The following is a 14,628-nucleotide window of genomic DNA, read 5'->3' on the forward strand; positions in this document are numbered from 1 at the left end:
TATCTATCAACAAGTGAATCTAAAAGTCAAGTGAATTAAAAATCTGAGGAACAGAATAAACTGGTGAACTTAATAGAATCAGGCATAGAATGGGAGTGGATTGATAATTCTCAGGGGGAAAGGGGTGTCTGTGTGGGGAGTATGGGAAGAGACTGGACAAAAATCATACACCTATGGATAAGGACAGTGGGGGGGGGGAGGTAAGGGAAGGGGGGGTAGGAACTGGGTGGTGGGGAGATATGTGGGGAAAAAGGAGAAACAATTGTAATCTGAACAATAAAGATTCATTAAAAAAAAATAAAAAAAATAAAAAACAATGGAAAAAAAAAAGAATATCCTATGTTCTAGTGTCTATTTCAAAAGTTATTGATATATATATATACAGTAGGAAGTATTAGCAGTAGTACATATGTCACCCTGCGGGGCAAGAATGTAGTCTAGGGCTATTCCATGTGAGCCCATGAATCTGATGACCACTGTATACTTTGGTCTGGGGGTGGTCATACTGATATAAATCCTGAGGTAAGTCTTGACCAAAGAAGTGGGGACTATCTCTAAAGCCCTGGGGTAAAATAATCCAGGTCAATTGAGTGGACTGATTTGAGGGATCTCCAAATGCAAAAAGAAGGCATCTTTGAAATCTAATACAGTAAACCATTTAGTATCTCTTGGATTTTGGGCCAATAAAGTATAAGGATTAAGAACCACAGGATGGCCATAACCGGTTTGGCTCAGTGGATAGAGTGTCAGCCTGCGGACTCAAGGGTCACAGGTTCGATTCTGGTCAAGGGCATGTACCTTGGTTGCGGGCACATCCCCAGTGGGAAATGTGCAGGAGGCAGTTGATCGATGTTTCTCTCTCATCGATGTTTCTTACTCTGTATCCCTCTCCCTTCCTCTCTGTAAAAAATTAATAAAATATATTTAAAAAAAAAAAAGAACCACAGGATGTATAGGGATAACTGCCTTATCCATTAATCTTGGACAAGACTCTATTCCCCATTGGGCTTCTGAACATCCAGAATAGGTGTGTTACATGGGCTGTTGCAAGGTCTTACCAGGCCTTGGGACTTCAAATTCTCTATTATAGTAATCCCTTCCTTGCCTCTGGTTTGAGGGATACTGTTTCTGATGTGGGAAGGAAGCTGAATCCCTGAGATGCATCTGACTGGAGGGGGCCCTAACCACTCTGCTAACTTCACCTAGGGTAGCCTACGCTTTGGGGTTCATTTTAGTTTCTACTAATGGTAGGTAGGGTACTTGTTCTGGTGCCATGTATATAGTGGTACCAAAATGAGCCAAGATGTTTTGCCCCAAGAGGGGAGTTGGGCTTTCTGGTCTAATCAGGAAGGCATGTGAGAAGGTGGCTCTAGTGCCAAGGAGGAAATTAATTTCCTTGCCCTCAATAGTCAGGCTTACCCAGGGCTCCTGGTGGAGACGACAGCCCATGTTGGAGCCAGTTAGGAAGGCCCCAGGACCCGTCAGTCCTGCTGCTGGACCATCTGAGATGCCAGATCAGCCCGTGGAGGCCTGTGTCCCTTTGGAAAGTCTGACTTCCAGTGGTTCCCCTTCAGATAGAGGCTGAGGGGGTGGCTTCCTGTTTCCCCATAGGCAGTTCCTCTGGACATGCCCCTGCTGGTCACAGTTTTAGCAAGTAACCCATATCCCCTGAGACTCCGACTGATGGCATAGCATCTTGCAGCGCCACAACCGAGGCTGTGGCTTTCTCCCTTCCCTTGGCCTTCCTCTCCTCGGCCTCCTCTTGGTCCAGAAGCAGCTCTGAATGATAAATTGCACACTGAGAACGCCACAGGCTGTGGAGGGCTACGCAGCCCATGGCTCTAGGATCACGCGTAGCAGCCTCCCAGGCCACCTGGTTCCTCCTGGCTCCCGCCCGCCCCGCCCACCTCAGTCAAAGACTGAAATGACTACTGTCAGGAGTTTGTCTAAGATACTCTCAGGGCCAATTGCCAATTTTTGTAATTTCCTCCTAATGTGTGGTGCCACCTGAGTAACAAATTTGTCTTTTAATAAGTTGGCTCTCCATTATGCTAAGTGAAATAAGCCACTTGCGAAAGACAAATATCATATGATTCTTTCTCATATGTGGACTCTAATGAACAAACCGAACTAACAAGCAAAATAGAGATAGACTCATAGAGAGCAGGCTGACAGCATTTACTAATAAGAGAGTCAGGTGACTGGGTGGGGAAGTGGAAAGATTGAAAAGAAAAAAGAGAGAGAGAGAGAAAACTCATAGATGCAGACAACAGTGGGTTATTGCTGAGGGAGGGGGCTGTGGGGTAGGTAGAGGAGGGCATATGGGGGATAAATGGTGATGGACAGAAACTTGACTTAGGGTGGTGAACAAGCAATACAGTATACAGATAATGTGTTGTGGAATTGTGCACTTGAAACCTGTATAATCTTGTTAACCAGTGTCACACCAATAAATTCAATAAAAATCCTACATTATAATAGAGAAATATGCAAATTGACCGCACCTCCGCTATGCCCATGATTGGGCCTGCGAGAGGCTGGGGGCGGGACTCCGGGTGGCCTATCCAGCCGTTGAGAAGAGCAAGATGGCCGCGCCCAATCCTCTTAGTTCCGGGGGTCTGTGGCGGCAATCGCCACTCGGATGGTAGTGTCCGGTCCGAGCCAGGCGCTGCCGAGGGTCCCCAGCGGCGATCGCCACCCTGGGGGGCGTGTCCGGTCCAAGCCAGGCGCTGCCAGGGGTCCGAGCAAGGTGATCGCCACCCAGGGGGGCGTGTCCGGTCAGAGCCAGGCGCCGCCAGGGGTCCGAGCCAGGCGATCGCCACCCTGGGGGGGTGTCCAGTGCGAGCCAGGCACTGCTGGGGGTCCGAGCCAGGCGATCGCAACCCGGGGGGGCGTGTCCGGTCCGAGCCAGGCGCTGCCGAGGGTCCCCAGCGGCGATCGCCACCCTGGAGGGTGTGTCCGGTCCAAGCCAGGCGCCGCCAGGGGTCCGAGCCAGGCGATCGCCACCCGGGGGGGCGTGTCCCGTCTGAGCCAGGCGCTGCCGGGGGTCCGAGCCAGGCGATCGCCACCCGGGGGGGCGTGTCCGGTGCGAGCCAGGCGCCGGCGGGGGTCCGAGCCACGCGATCGCCACCCTGGGGGGCGTGTCCGGTCTGAGCCAGGCGCTGCTGGGGATCCGAGGCAGGCGATCGCCACCCGGGGGGGCGTGTCCGGTCCAAGCCAGGCGCTGCCAGGGGTCCGAGCCAGGCGATCGCCAACCGGGGGGGCGTGTCCCGTCCGAGCCAGGCGCCGCCGGGGGTCCCAGCCACGCGATCGCCACTCGGGGGGGCGTGTTCGGTCCGAGCCAGGCGCTGCTGGGGATCTGAGGCAGGCGATCGCCACCCGGGGGGGCGTGTCCGGTCAGAGCCAGGTGCTGCCGAGGGTCCCCAGCGGCGATCGCCACCCTGGGGGGCGTGTCCGGTCCAAGCCAGGCGCTGCCAGGGGTCCGAGCCAGGTGATCGCCACCCGGGGGGGCGTGTCCGGTCAGAGCCAGGTGCTGCCGAGGGTCCCCAGCGGCGATCGCCACCCTGGGGGGCGTGTCCGGTCCAAGCCAGGCGCTGCCAGGGGTCCGAGCCAGGCGATCGCCACCCGGGGGGGCGTGTCCGGTGCGAGCCAGGCGCCGCCGGGGGTCCCAGCCACGCGATCGCCACTCGGGGGGGGGCGTGTTCGGTCCGAGCCAGGCGCTGCTGGGGATCTGAGGCAGGCGATCGCCACCCAGGGGGGCGTGTCCGGTCAGAGCCAGGTGCTGCCGAGGGTCCCCAGCGGCGATCGCCACCCTGGGGGGCGTGTCCGGTCCAAGCCAGGCGCTGCCAGGGGTCCGAGCCAGGCGATCGCCATCCGGGGGGGCGTGTCCTGTCCGAGCCCGGCGCTGCCGGGGATCCAGGGAGGCGATCACCACCCTGAGGGGCATGTCCGGTCCAAGCCAGGCGCTGCCGGTGGGTCCCGGGTGGCCATCGCCACCCTGGGGGGGCGAGTCCAGCCGAGCCAGGCGCTCCGGGGGGATCCGGGGGCCATCCCCACCCTGGGTGGGGCGTGGCAGGACTCGCCCAGCCCCTCCCAGGGTCCCTGGGAACATTGCAGGCATGTGGTTGCTGAGACCCAGACCAGGCCTCTGGCCAGATTCATAGCTTTGCAGAGACCTAGGGCAGGGATCTGCTTCATCTGCAGAGAGACGGAGGTTCTGCAGTGCCCCCAAGATGTGGGTGGGCCCAGCCAGGGATCAAGGGGCATGGAAGGACTCCTGGCAGAGGGGCAAGGACCCTCACCCCTGAGGCGGGGGTTGAGGGATGGAGCCACCTCAGTGAAGGGGTGCTGCACTGCAGGGTACTGGACTGACTGACGTGATTCAGAGAAGCTCCCAGTGCTAATGGGCCTCGCTCAGGCGGCCTTCACACTTCAGAGGCAGTGACTACTGCTCCTGCCTTCACCCAAAAGCAAGCTCGCTACACCCTGCCCCATAGCAGAGCATGCCTAGGCAGTGAGTGGGAAGCCTTCCACCTGCTTCGGAGAAGGGGGGGCAGTAAAGAATGGAGGGAGAGGAAAGAATGTGGAGCATCCGCAATGAAGAGGTGCTTGAGAAAGAGGCTGGGACGCCTGACTGGAAGGTTTGTTCTGTTTGCTGGGCCGCTGCCCCTTAGGAAGCGCAAAGAGCATGGCTCTGAGGGCTTCCTGTGTGCTCTGAGGGCTTCCTGAGTCAAGTTCCACAGCCAACTGGAATTGGCCTCAGTTTCCTGGTCTGTAAAATGGATGAAGCGTGTCCCAGTGCCTTCACTGAGCTTTGATGGCCAATTGAGATACTATATAAAGAAAATGAGGGAAGAAGTGAGAAAGAAAAGGAAGGACAAAAAAACACAAAAGAAAGACTGAAAGGAACCTGTAAACCCATTGTCACTTAAATAGGGAATATAGTCAATAGTGTTGTAATGATGGTATGATGCCAGGTGGGTACTAGAAATATCGGGGAACACTTTGTAAAGTATATGATTGTCTAACCACTATTCTGTAACTAATATAAAACCTGAAACCAATACAAAATAATGTTGAATGTAAAGAAATGAAAATTGGAGTGAAATTTTTATAAATTTCAAAGTTTAAATAAAAGCTGTAAAGGAAGGAAGGGGAGAATAAAAAGTGTTTTTCATTTTGCCACTTCATTAAAAAGACAGTTGTCTTTATGTGATGCTTTTATACTTTTCTAAGTCATTATCTCATTTTAATTTCTGGGCAACTTAAAGACAAGGTAAGTATTCCCTCCACTATTCAAAGAAAGGAAATCTTGGTGTCTGGTCCTAATGATTCAATCGTCAAGCCCTTATTGTAAAGCAGGGTTAGTAAAATTTTCTGTGCAGGGTCATATCTATACTAATAAAAGCCTTGGGGGTGATCAGGCCAGCAGGGGAGGGTATTTGGGGGCAATCAGGCCCGAAGAGGAGCAGTTAGGGGTCAATCAGGCAGGTAGGTGAGCGGTTAGGAGCCAGCAGTCCCGGATTGTGAGAAGAATGTCCAACTGCAGGATTAGGCCCGATTCCACAGGAATCCTGCAGTTGGACATCCCCCGAGGGGTCCCATATTAGAGAGGGTGCAAGCTGGGCTGAGGGACACCCTCCCCAGTGCACGAATTTCGTGCACCGGGCCCCTAGTGAAATAATAAAAAAAAATAAGTTGGCTCTTAAAAGAGTCTGGGTACATAGAGGTGTATTTTGTCAGAGCCTCCTTGAGTCTGTCCATGAAGACCAAGGGATTATCATCCTTCCCTTGGTCTGTAGTTGACAATTTAGAGTCGTTCAAGGTCTTGGAGGGGCACCTCATTAAGTCTTGAATCTCACAAACCTGGAAATGTTTTCTATTCTAATCTGCTAGCTCATCATCAAGCCATTTAAGGTCTTTCTGGACAATAGGGTAGTGATCAATCTGATCATGGGGGTCCCCACTGGCATTTGTTAAGATGTATTCATCTCAGAGCGTCGGCCTGTGGACTGAAAGGTCCCGGGTTCGATTCCAGTCAAGGGCATGTACCTTGGTTGCGGGCACATCCCCGGTAGGGGGTGTGCAGGAGGCAGCTGGTCGATGTTTCTCTCTCATCGATGTTTCTGGCTCTCTGTCCCTCTTCCTTCCTCTCTGTAAAAAAATCAATAAAATATATATTTAAAAAAAAAAAAAAAGATGTATTCATCCCCAAACTGCTGAGTTGTATCTACTAGAACTGACCACTTCTCTAATTCTGAGAGTGTCTGACTCAAAAGAAACATTACATCCTTCATTGGTAAATCAAAGGTTTGTTTCAGTCCCTGAAAAACATCTATGCACTTGTCAGGGTCATCTGAAAAACTTTACTAAATTTATCTTAGTTTTTCTTAAGTCCTGTAGGGAAAACGATACCTGGACCAAGGTAGATCCGAACTCTCCCCCTGACACTGCCTGGAGAGGGCAAAGGATATCCGGAGACCTGGGTGGCCAAGTCCCCTTGGGTCTAGGTGGGACTGGTCCTTCCAGGGGTCCTGGATAAGGGGGATAATATAGCTCAGGTGCATTTGGTGTGCCACTAAGCCCTGTCAACTCCTTAGGGATTTCTGACTCTCTGGTACCACTTTGGGTCAATGCTGCCTGGAACCAGGGATTGATTTTGTACTGCTGACACAATTTCTGATTGTCTCCTAAGGCAAAGAAGGCCTGAACATATGGGACCTCAGACCACTTCCCTTCCCTCATACAGAAAAGATCTAATGGCAAGATGGTATTATAGTCCATACTTCCCTCTGGGGGCCATGTCTCTGTATCTGCAAGCTTATATTGAGGCAAAGCTTGAGTACAAAAGAAGATCATGCACTTTCTCTTCAGGGTTTGTGGATCAAATGAATCCCAGTTCCTCAGTATACAATGTAGGGGGTGCTGATCTTGGTGGTAAATGAGGAGCACCCCATCTGAAAAGGCAAAACGAACAAAGAAGCAGCCAGTGCCATCTTGTTTGGGCCCTCATAAGATGTATCCTGTGTAGGGCAAGATGAAGATTGCCTGCTACATGTGCTTACCAGAGTGATCCTATCTGATTGAAGACTCCACTGCTTGTGTGCACATATGCGTGACCATATGTAAGTGCCTGTGAGACTAATCATGTAACCAAAGAGGCCTCCTGTATTGTTTGTGCTCACAAATGCATGACCACATGTGTCTGCCGGATGATCACCCTTACTGAGGCGATCTTCTGCACTGCCTATGTAAATTTCCCTCAGCGGAAGAGGAACAAACACTGGTCTGAGGCAGAGAGTGACCCCAGTGATTGTAATGTTTCTGTAGGGCAAACTGGGCCTATTAGAATGACTTAAAGCCAATTCTATGTCAAGAAAAGTTTCTTAAAATTCAAAACCTGGGAAGGTTGTCAAGCTTATTTGACTAAGAAAGCATATATAAAAGACTTTTTCTTTTGTCCTTTTTTTTTTTTTTTTCTTTTTTTCTGGAGGTGCAGACAGCACTGGGCTTTATTTCCAAACACACCAGACAGAATGCCCTTACCTCCCACCCATCAGCCCTTCTGAGTCCAGGAAGGAGACAGGCCTGGGCCTACCCACCGGCCCCACCTCTAGCTGAGGCCGGGCAAGGCTCCCCTCTCATAGGCACCCCTGCCAGAGGGAAGAGGCTAGAGGCGATGGCAGGAGCACTGTCCTACAAGTGGCCAGTCCTCAGGTCTTCAACCAGGATGCACGGGCAGGGCTGGGGCACCTGGGGTTCTGACCAGATAGGAGTGGGGAATGGGACCCGCACTGGCTGGGCCAGGTGGGAAGGGCCAGCCAACAGCTTCTGGTGCTGGGCCTCGGAGGTGACACAGGACCAGAGGTCCAGGCCCTGGGGACCGGAGCTTTCCTTGGATTTTGGAGGGAGAATGTCCCAGCCCAGCAGACTGCCGGGGCAGGGCCAGTGTGTCGGAGGCCTCGAAGCTCTTCCGCCTGTGGACGCGGTAGAGGTGGGGTGGGTTCAGGATGGACTGTGGGATGCTCGCCTGGACCTGTGCTGGGTCTGCCAGTGTCTTGGGGCCCCGCTGGTCCCGGGGTGTCCTGCACAGGCGGCACGGGGTGCCAGGGTCCGAAGTAACCAGGAACAGATGCCGGTTGACACGGAAACAGTACACACATTCGTGGTCTTCCCGGGCACTGTCGCTCTCCCGCCGGCCTGGGAACTGGGGTTCGGGCTCACTCTGAATACACTCCTCCTTGGAGGTTTCCGGAACTCCTGCAGCTTCCAGACGAAGGCCTCGGGCTTGCTGCTGATGGGCGAGCTGTTGTCCAGAGACCCTGCAATCCAGTCATAGCCCAGGTAGGGTCTGAGGCGCCAGCTCCTCTGAGGCACTGGAGACTCCTTGTTGAAGGTCACTCTTAGCTTGGGCAGCTTTCTTTGTTGATCCTGGATGGACCTCGGGGCCTGTGCCTCCAGCTCTGCTGATCGCTCTGAGTCATTCGAGTCTGAGGTGGCCAGCAACAGTGCCACGCAGGGCCTCAGTGGGCACAGGGGCTCCTTGACAGGTGGGAGAGAGATCACCCCCGAGCCGGCCCCGCCAGGAGAGGACAAGTCGCAGGAGTCACCTTGGTTGGCATCCCGTGGGGAGGAGGTTCGCTGGGCCATTGAAGGCGTCTCTGAGGCTGCCTCGGCCACCGACCACCGCATGGCATCCTGCCCAACCCACAGCTGCCTCAGAAGCTCCAGGTTGAGCTGCCGCAGCTGCGCCAGGTCCTTGGTCTCCACCATCCCAGGCATATCATCTGGCTTCCCATAGCCGATGTCGGATGTCGCTGACTCACGGCTATAGAGTGCCCTTAGCACTGAGTTCCAGACCCAGCTCTGCTACCAGGCTCCTGAAGGAACTCCTTCCTCTCTCCTGCCCATTCTTCCTGTTTCCTTTTAGTAAAATTCATCTTTCCCATCTCTGGCCCGAACCCTGCAGGGGCACACGCCAGGGCCTCCAACCGAGCCCTTCCCTCACCCCCACCCTGTCCCCGGCCTAGCTGCTCTTGACTTTTTCCTTTTTAATACACTGGAAAAGGATTAAACAAATTCCGTATTAGTTTACTTTAGATTCATTTATCTAATTAAATGTATTATTCAGGGGCTTACCTTCAATTGGCCTTGGGTGTGGTCAGTAAATGACACTAGTTGGATTTCTGCTATCTGTCTCCCTGAGGGGGATGATTTTAGCTATTTACCCTCTGGCTGGAGAGGAATAATGTAAATCATTTACTCTTAAATGTCCTTGGTTTAGGGAAGATAGGATTTTCTAGATGGCTACAGACTGCTAAATGTTATAGGCCAGCGGTCGCCAACTGGTGATCCTCAGACCACTGGTGGTCCATGAGGTCTGAAAGGTTGGCGACCGCTGTTATAGGCACTTCTCACCGATACCAGAGAGGTGTTATCGGACAGCCCCCTGAGTCAGTGGGAGAGGGCTGTTCCCAATCTCAATCCTTGTCTTCTCATATAAATGAATTTATATGCAAGACCTTGACTGTATTTTGAAAAGCCAATTTATTAAAGTATGTACCTTTCTTTAAAAAGGAAAGCAAATTAACCTATACATCCAGCTTATGAAGTACAGACAGGCTCTCAGCTAATATGAAGAGTAGGCTGAGTGGGCTCTGTGATGTCATACACCCTCCTGTCCATAGGTCCTAAAATTCCTCTGCTGGCTATTTTGGTACAGATTAATTCTTATTTTTAATATATATTTTTATTGATGAGAGAGCGAGAGAGAGAGAGAGAGAGAGAGAGAGAAGAGAGAGAGAGAGAATCAGTGATGAGAGAGAATCATTGATTGGCTGCCTCCTGCATGCCCCGCACTGGTGATCAAGCCCACAACCCAGGCATGTGCCATGACCGGGAATCGAACCATGACCTCCCAGTTCATAGGTCAACACTCAACCACTGAGCCATGCTGGCCAGGCCAGATTAATTCTTAAGGTCCCCTTTTGTTTTATTGTGGCTGTGGATGAAAGGGGCCACATGCTGACCTGACAAACTCAGGGGAGGCCTGCATGGCAGTCTTGCAAACTCAGAGGCCTAAAGTAACCACAAAGGATGGTCTGAAATTAAACTTTAACTAAACGAAGTTATGGTGGGAAGTTACATCCTAGGCCAGTATCTTCACTGACAAGGTCAACCTTTACCTTAATTGAGCCTTTCTGTCTTTTTGCATCTATGATAACATACCCTTGAAATGTCGGGGTAACTTGTAACTTCCCTTTTTCTGGAGCCCCTGGGGCACAGCCAAATGTGATGGGCGCCAGGACAGATACCACAAATTCCTTCATTATCATGTGAATAGTTTCTGCACCCACCTAAGTATGTGTCCATCATTTCACTTTTTATCCAATCCCAGGGGTTTTCCCAGCTTTGCTTTATCCCACCTCCTTAATCTATCACCAATGAATTTCATGTAACCCACCTATGTCCCTCCTTTGATTGCAATGTATAAATACAGATGTAACCCACCATTCTCTGGAGCATTATCTCAATTCATTGAGGTTCTGCTTCCTGGCATATGTCCACAGTTTAGCTCAAATAAACTCACAAAAATTCTTCACAGGTTTCAATGGTTTCTTTATGTTAACACTAGAGGCCCGGTGCACGAAATTCATGCACGGAGGAGGGTTGCCCCTCAGCCCAGCCTGTACCCTCTCCAATCTGGGACCCCTCGAAGAATGTCCGACTGCCCGTTTAGGCCCGATCCCACCGGGATCGGGCCTAAACGGGCAGTCGGACATCCCTCTCACAATCCAGGACTGCTGGCTCCCAACTGCTTGCCTGCCTGCCTTCCTGATTGCCCCTAACCACTTCTGCCTGCCAGCCTGATCACCCCCTAACCACTCTGCTGCCAGCCTGTTTGCCCCCAACTTCCCTCCTCTGCTGGCCTGGTTACCCCTAACTGCCCTCTCCTGCAGGGTTGATCACCTCCAACTGCCCTCCCTTGCAGGCCTGGTCCTTCTCAACTGCCCTCCCTTGCAGGCCGGGTGCCTCCCAACTGCGCTCTCCTGCTGGCCATCTTGTGGTGGCCATCTTGTGTCCACATGGGGGCAGGATCTTTGACCATATGGGGGCAGCTATATTGTGTGTTGCAGTGATGATCAATCTGCATATTACTCTTTTATTAGATAGGATAGAGGCCTGATACAGGGGTGGGGGCCAGCTGGTTTGCCCTGAAGGGCGTCCTGGATCAGGTGGGGATTCCCTTGGGGTGTGCGGCGGCCTGAGCGAGGGGCCTGTGGTGGTTTGCAGGCGGGCACACCCCCTGGCAACAAAAGTGGAGGCCCTGGTATCTGGAATTTATTTTCCTTCTACAATTGAAACTTTGTAGCCTGGAGCGGAGCCAAGCCTGGGGCTCCCTCTGAGGCTGGTAGCCATTTGTGTTGGGGTTATAATTGAAACATTGTTGCCTTAAGCGGGTGGGCCCGGCCAGGGTGTGCGGAAAGCTTTGCTTCCCCTGTTGCTGGCGGCAACCCTGGCCTGCTCTCTCAAGCTCCATTCTGTCGCCATTTGTTTACCTTCTATAATTGAAACTTTGTAGCTTGAGTGGAGGCTTAGGCCTGGCAAGGGCAGGCGGAAAGCTTGGCTTCCTCTGTTACCTAGGAAACCTTGCTCTCTGTGGCTGTAGCCATCTTGGTTTGGGTTAATTTGCATACTCGCTCTGATTGGATGGTGGGCGTGGCTTGTGGGCATGGCTTGTGAGCGTGTCAGAGGTATGGTCGATTTGTATATTTGTCTATTATTAGATAGGATAGCTTTTCCAGAAATCATGAAGAGCACCTGGCAACTTTACCTTGCCAAGTCTTGAGACTGCTGACTTCTCTGCTAGTGAGTGAAACTGCCCTTTTTTCATTTCTCCTTTCACCCTCCCTTTCAGTGTTTTTTTGTTAGGAAGATTTTTAAACTATTTGCTCTGATGTCCTTGATTGGGAAAGATAATGGCTGTAAATTGCCTACATTGTTTGGCCTTGTTTAAACTTCCCTGTCTTAGTTTCCCCTCACAAACCTTTCTATAATTCTTACAAACCTTTTTACAACTTTTAGGAATAACTAGCTTTAGAGCTCACTTTCTTTTTCCTTCAAAATGTACCTCCAGGAGGATTAAAACTGGCAGCGGAGTAAGTGAAAGACACACTGACACTCTCCCAGGAATAAACTGGAAATACAACTAAAACACCCTGAAAAATCAACTGAAGACTAGCTGGAGAAACTGTTATAACCAAGCACGGAAAGTAGAAACCACAAAGACTGGTAGGAAGTGTAGAAATAACTGGCCAGGTTCCCACAGACAGGTCTGGAGAGATAGCTCAGCTATGTGTGTGGAGGGGGGGGGGGAGGTAAGGGGGTTCCCACTGAGAACTCTGGGGTCTAAGCCCCAAGCTGAGCTCCTCAGCCCAGAGAACCAAAACTGATAAAGGAGCTCACAGAATATCTGGCTGTGAAAAGCAGCAGGGTTGCTGTTTGTCAGAGAGAGAGAGGGTTGGAAATGCAGGCACACTCTTAAGGGGCCAACAAACAAAATTTCCTGTGCAGTCACACACCTTGGGCTCTGGCAGAGGAAGGGCAGAGTGAACGGGAGCTGTGGGAGGAGAGTCCAGGGTTGGGGGCTCTGGGGTTGGAGCTCAGAGGGGAGCCACCCCGGTTTTCTGCACTGAGTCATTCCTTCACACTGTGGAGGACATCTTTCTCAAAGGATCTTTGCCACCCAGGCATTCTTTGCCTAGAGGAAAGACAGTTATTCCACCCTGTGTGAACACCTCTCTCCCCACCCTGTGGTCTATAGCCTTAAGCAAATTAAGACTGAGAATAACAATCAGACTACAGGCAGAGGTAGATCTCTGGAGGTTTTGAGTCTATGCTTAATCTCCTTCTGGGACCAGGGCTAGGAAAAGCAGAGCCTGGTGCATAACTTGGTCATTTCCAAAGGCACCCAGCCCTAGCAGAGAGAGCCACAAGCTGTGGATTGCTGGTAGCTCCAAAATTGGGGCTCAAGGCCAGTCAGAAACAACATCTTACATTTTCCTGCACTAGAGATTAGGAGTCCTAGAAGATCCACCAAATACATAGACACAAACCCAAACAAGGAACCAAAATGGGGATACAAAATAAAAAAAAAAAAACCTCAAGGGGAGAAACCAAGATGGTGGCATAGAGAAACACCTAAACTGCTGCCTCACACAACAATTTCAAAACTACAACTAAAAGACAAAACAGACATCATCCAAAACCACAGGAAGGCTGGCTGAGTGGAAATTCTACAACTAGCAGGAAAGAGAAAAGCACACTGAGACTCACAGGAGCTGCAGAAGGCAGAGGTACGAGGTGCATACACACGGAGAGGGCTGGCAACTGAGTATGAGGCGGGCTTTTGCAATCAGGAGGGAGACAAAAGCTCCCAACTGCTCTGAACTCCAGTTCCGGGTGTGACTCTGGGGACCCAGACTCATATGAAGAGAAATGTGAATGTCTGGCAACGGGCAAAACTCCAGGGTGGCTTTCTTTCAAAGGTGCTTGTAGCAATTACTGCGGGACACTGAGAACCAGGGGCCTCTTAGGGCAGGGATGACAGGAAGCCATCGCTGTTTGCCCCACCCTGAGACTCCGCCCCATCCAAGCTGAGCACAGAGGCTTTTGCAAGTCTTGTCTCATAAGGGTGTCTCCAACACAGAAGTTCTCCCAGCGTAGACACAGCTGATCCTCACAGCCAATTGGCCTGGAGGTCAATTCCTCACAGTGATACCAACAACAATCAAGGCTTAACTACAACAAGACTGTGCACACAGCCCACAAAGGGGTGAACCAAGAGTGTCCACCTCAGGTAACTGGGGAGGCTGACCCACCGGGCCATATAGGACACCTAGCACACAAAGCCACTCTATCAACTCAGGGAAGCAGCCAAAATGCGGAGACAAAAAACAGGTCACAAATGAAAGAAATGGAGGAAAGCAAATGACTGGATATAGAGTTCAAAACCACAGTTATAAGGTTTTTCAAGAATTTTCTAGAAAAGGCCAATAAATTTAGTGAGACCCTTGAGGATATGAAAAAGGACCAACTAGAAATTAAGCATACAGTGACTGAAATAAAAAAAATAATATACAGAGATCCAACAGCAGACTAGAGGATCGCAAGAATCAAGTCAAAGATTTGAAATACGAAGAAGCAAAAAACAACCAACCAGAAAAGAAAAAAGAATCCAAAAATATGAAGATAGTGTAAGGAGCCTCTGGGACAACTTCAAGCATACCAACATCTGAATTATGGGGGTGCCCGAAGAAGAGAGAGAGCAAGATACTGAAAACCTATTTGAAGAAATAATGACAGAAAACTTCCCTTACCTGGTGAAAGAAATAGACTTACAAGTCCAGAAAGTGCACAAAACCCCAAACAAAAGGAATCCAAAGAGGACCACACCAAGACACATCATAATTAAAATGCCAAGAGCAAAAGACAAAGAGAGAATATTAAAAGCAACAAGAGAGCCGAAACCGGTTTGGCTCAGTGGATAGAGCGTCAGCCTGCGGACTGAAAGGTCCCAGGTTCGATTCTGGTCAAGGGCACGTACCTTGGTTGCGGGCACATCCCCAG

General features: G+C 51.1%; 1 pseudogene; it reads right to left on the reverse strand.

The window, feature by feature from the left end:
* Window positions 1-7,555: 7,555 nt before the first annotated feature.
* Window positions 7,556-8,782, reverse strand: LOC103294371 (migration and invasion-inhibitory protein-like; annotated as a pseudogene).
* Between the last annotated feature and the right edge of the window lie 5,846 nt (window positions 8,783-14,628).

The sequence above is a fragment of the Eptesicus fuscus genome, chromosome 6 (assembly GCF_027574615.1).
Source record: "Eptesicus fuscus isolate TK198812 chromosome 6, DD_ASM_mEF_20220401, whole genome shotgun sequence".
Classification (NCBI taxonomy): domain Eukaryota; kingdom Metazoa; phylum Chordata; class Mammalia; order Chiroptera; family Vespertilionidae; genus Eptesicus; species Eptesicus fuscus.